The 4,974-nt window shown below is 56.5% G+C and overlaps 1 pseudogene; it reads left to right on the forward strand.

Moving 5' to 3' along the window:
* Positions 1 to 2,500, forward strand: LOC125543135 (annotated as a pseudogene).
* Positions 2,501 to 4,974: the final 2,474 nt, after the last annotated feature.

Genomic DNA, 4,974 nt, shown 5'->3' on the forward strand with positions numbered 1-4,974 from the left:
CCCCCCCCCCCCCCCCCCCTCCTCCACCATCGATCTACTCTCCATTACTTTCTCCCTCCCTCCCTCTCTCTGCTCGACTAGATCGCTCGATCTTCCTTTTCTTGGTTGGCTGATTGGTTTCATCGTCCTCTGTGACGAAGGCGCTGTCGTCGTTGATGGATTGATGGATTGATCGATCGAGTGCTGCAGCAACTGGTCAATAGGTCTGATCGTGGGTCGTCTGCTCAGTTGCATCGCCATCGCCTTCAATTCCACTCGTTTTGAAGCCCCGTTGATCGGATCAAAGGGGCCGGGATTAACCTGACCTAACCTCGCGACCGAATTCCCCTCCCCACTTGACGTCGGTCCACCGGCCGTGTCCATCGCAACAAGGAATTCTTCTTCTTTGCACCTCGTATCCTATTCCTACATAGCGGGCTCGGTGGCGGTTCGCGTACGTGATCCTCGGGAGAATTGACAGTTGTGATTCATAGCGCGCGCGCGGGCGCGGGCGATCGAGGCGAGCAAGGCGGCATGGGGGCCGAGCACCACTCGCCGTCGTCGGCCAAGACCTCCCCTCGCGGCTCCGGCGTGGGTGGCGGGGGCGAGCAGTACTCCCCGTCGACCAAGTCTCCGCGCGGTGGTGTCGGAGGCGGAGGCGAGCACTACTCCGCGTCGAGCAAGTCCCCGCGCGCTGGCGGCATCGGCGGTGTCTCGTCCTTGCTCCCGAGCGGCGGCGTGTCGTCCCTGCTGCCGAGCGGCGCGGTGGCGACGCTGCTCGAGAGCAGGTGGACGCTCTCCGGCGCCATCACCGTGTTCCTGTTCCTCGCCGTCACGCTCACCGTGACGACGTCGTCGTCGTCGCTGTCCCCCGTCTCGGCCTCCTTCTTCTCCTTCCTCCCGGCCGGCCGCGCCGCCCTCGTCGAGCCGCCGCAGGCCCAGCAGCAGCCGCAGGCCCCGCCGCCGCCTCCGCCCGGCGCCGGCGTGCCGCGGCTGGCGTACCTCGTGTCCGGGTCCAAGGGCGACCTGGACCGGCTGTGGCGCGCGCTGCACGCGCTCTACCACCCGCGCAACCTCTACGTGGTGCACCTGGACCGCGAGGCGCCCGTGGGCGAGCGGCTGGAGCTGGCGGCGCGGGTGGCCAACAGCACCGTCTTCCGCCGCGTCGGCAACGTGGAGGTGATCCGCCGCGCCAACATGGTGACCTACCGCGGGCCGACCATGGTGGCCAACACCCTGCACGCCTGCGCCGTGCTCCCCCCGCCCGCAGCCGCGACTGGGACTGGTTCATCAACCTCTCCGCCTCCGACTACCCGCTCATGTCCCAGGACGGTACGCGCCTCATTTTTTCCCCAGCAAAACTGTTTAAAATATTGCCATCTCATCTATCCATAAACCATAATCGAATCCGCTGACCAACCAACCGCAGATGTGCTGCACGTATTCTCGACGCTGCCGCGCAACGTCAACTTCGTCGAGCACACCAGCCGCCTCGGCTGGAAGGAGTGAGCGCCCTCCCCTCCCCTTCTTCCCCCCCTCCGGCCGGCGATCCACGGCGGCGACTGACCGTGGCTTGGCTTGATGTGCAGGGGGCAGCGCGCGCAGCCGCTGATCGTGGACCCGGGGCTGTACGCGTCGAAGAAGCAGGACATCTTCTACGCGTCCGGGCGGCGGGAGCTGCCGACGGCGTTCCGGCTGTACACGGGGTCGGCGTGGGTGGCGCTGACGCGGGACTTCGCCGAGTACGTGGTGTGGGGGTGGGACAACCTGCCGCGGACGCTGCTCATGTACTACGCCAACTTCGTGTCGTCGCCGGAGGGCTACTTCCAGACGGTGCTCTGCAACGCGCCCCGGTTCGTGCCCACCGTCGCCAACCACGACCTCCACCACATCCAGTGGGACGTGCCGCCGCGCCAGCACCCGCACGCGCTCACGCTCGGGGACATGGACCGCATGGTGCGAAGCGACGCGCCGTTCGCGCGCAAGTTCGCGCGCGACGACCCCGTGCTCGACGCCATCGACGCCCAGCTGCTGGGCGGCCGCGGCGGGAACGGCACGGCAGGGGCGGGGATGTTCGTGCGGGGAGGCTGGTGCGGCGAGAGCGGGGACTGCGAGGGCGCCGCCGGCGACGAGGACTGGGTGCTCCGGCCCGGGCCCGGCGCCGAGCGGCTGCGCAGGCTCATGGACCGGATCGTCAGGTCGGAGGCGTTCGCGAACCGCCAGTGCAAGTAGCTAAGGTCGGCTTGACATGGTCGGTCGTGCGTGCAAGCCAGGTTAGCGTCATGCATGCACTGTGTGGTGTGCTCGTTTCCTTCGACGTTTGTACAAAATCATGCATCAGGGCGTACATACCGTATGGCATACATACATACATAGAGCGAGAAATATAGTAGAGAGCTTCGTGGTACATTATTGGTTTTATTACGGCACTCATCTCTGGTTTGCTGGTGTATGGACTCAGGAGGAGGAAAAATGTTTAAATGTTTTAACTGATCCATCAATCACCCATTAGATGGACACATGTTGTTCCTCTTCTTAATCACATTTTCAGTAGAAAAGAAAGGTGGTTCAGTCAATGTGGTCATGGGAGTTTCTTGCTCCAGTTAATGCTGGGTCCAGATAAAATCCTGTGCAAACTTCTCCCGGAATCAATCGAAGGATTCGATTAAAAACACATACAGATGATGTGCAGTAAACAAGTCTGAAGACTGAAACTGATGCCGGAGTCCGACCGTCGTCTCGCAAGAAAAACAGGATAAAGGAGACCTCGACTCTGAACTCTTAACGCTTAAGCAAGCAGCAGGGTTGCTGTCGGAGATGAGCAGTAGAAAAAACAGGTGGAGGATGTTGGCGATCACCGCTTCTCGAGCTTTCGATTGATTGCCCGATCGGTGCCATGGCAGCACCTGGACCGTAGAAGCACACATCTTGCCGTTAGGAGACAAGACCATTACGAGTGGTCTACGGAGACCAGGCAGCACCGGCTACCAATAGAACGCCCAAATCTTATCGTTCCAAGATACGCCCGCCGGCCGACCCGCCGTAAGCAAATTTCAACAATTTCGTATGGTCCCCTTGAGATTTTGACGTTTTAAGTTGGATGTGCCTCAAGCCATGGGCGCCAGTTGCCAAACTAGTTTCCGGAATTATAGATAAATAGAAGGAGGTGTTCTTGCGATCATCTCTTTACTTAAGTTCAATCAGTTATGCCAACCAACCTGTGGTTGAATGGTTGGAAGGACAGTGGTTTTCCAAGCCCACCGAGGTTCAAATCCTGCCGCTCACATCATTTCAAGATTTCCGATGGTGCGCGTTCGTAGGAGGAGACGTTCCCGTCGTGGTAACTTCGTCAGTCTCAAGATGATATGCCGGCTCAGTCTTTCGGAAGGGTCCGCGTATGTGTGTTCATAGGGATGAACGCGTATATATGAGCGTCTGCATCTGTACCGTGTTCTAAAAAAATCAACCAATTACCTAAATAGTCTCCCAAACAGCAGTGTGGTTTCTCCCTCCTTCCTTCGACGTCGTTGATGAGGAACCCGCCTTCTCCTCTTCGATGTCATCTCCCCCCTTCCTTCGCCTCCACCTCGGCCAAAACACATCATATATTTCTTCCTAAGCGTGAATGAGGAACATGGCTTATATTTCCCTAACCATGTCTTGCACTCCATTCGCTCTCCCTCGAGCATTGACGTTTTTAAGTTGGTTGTGTCTCAATCCATGGGATCGGGAGGAGCTCTTGAGAGCGTTTTTTCTTGAGTTCGGTCGATTACCTAAACATATTCAAATGACTATACATATGGGAAAGTATTTTGACAAAAATAAAAATGTAAGTTAAAGTCGTGATTCAGGGAAACAAAAATACTTGGGACTTCCACATTTAGGCTTCCCAACGTCTCTCGGAAAATCATATAGTCACCTCACCCCCTCCCCCTTTCTCCTTGTAATACCCTCGATGCGGCTATAGCTCCCACGTGTCGAGGCACGACTTAGAGACATAACCGCATTGAAAGCAATGTCGCAAGTCAGGCAATCATTACAACATCCCATGTAATACATAATAAAACGGGGAAGATAACATAGTTGGTTTACACTCGCCACGTCACATCAGAGTACATAAATAACATTCATCATACAAATCACTCATGGCCCGACTACGGCGCCAAAATAGAAAAGACCCCCAACATGCGACAAGGCCCTGAATCGATAACCCCAACTAGGAACCACTACTGATCGTCAGGAAAGGAAACATAATAACGCTGAGAGTCCTCGTCGAACTCCCACTTGAGCTCGTACTCGTCACCTGGAGCGGAATCACCTGGACCTGCATCTGGAGTTGTAGTATCTGTGAGCCACAGGGACTCAGCAATCTCACACCCACGCGATCAAGACTATTTAAGCTTATAGGACAGGATAAGCCAAGTATATGTGGAGCTGCAGCAAGCGACTAGCATCAATGTGGTGGCTATCTTATACGCCAAAGAGAGCGAGAAGAGGAGGCAAGGCGCGAGCGAGAAACTAGAGGAACAACCTGCGCAAGCATTACTCCAACACCGTGTCCACTTCCCGGACTCCGCCGAGAAGGGGCCATGACGGTAACACACACGGTTGATTCATTTTAATTAAGTCTAGTTAAAGTTATCTACAACCGGACATTAACAAATTCCCATCTGCCCATATCCGCGGGCACGGCTTTCGAAAGTTCAATCCCTGCAGGGGAGTCCCAACTTAGCCCATGACAAGCTCTCACGGTCAACGAAGGAATAGACCTCCACCCGAGACACACCGATCAGACTCGGTAACCCGGTACAACAAGACAATTCGACAGGTTAAAACAAGTCCAGCAACACCGCCCGAATGTGCCGACAAATCCCGATAGGAGCTGCACATATCTCTTTCTCAGGGCACACTTAGATTGTCCAAACTTCCGATAGGCCAGCCCAGAGTTGCCCCTGGTAGCCATCGGCGGCTGACGGTTTGGACCAACACTCAGAG

This window comes from Triticum urartu, chromosome 3 (genome assembly GCF_003073215.2).
Source record: "Triticum urartu cultivar G1812 chromosome 3, Tu2.1, whole genome shotgun sequence".
Classification (NCBI taxonomy): Eukaryota; Viridiplantae; Streptophyta; class Magnoliopsida; order Poales; family Poaceae; genus Triticum; species Triticum urartu.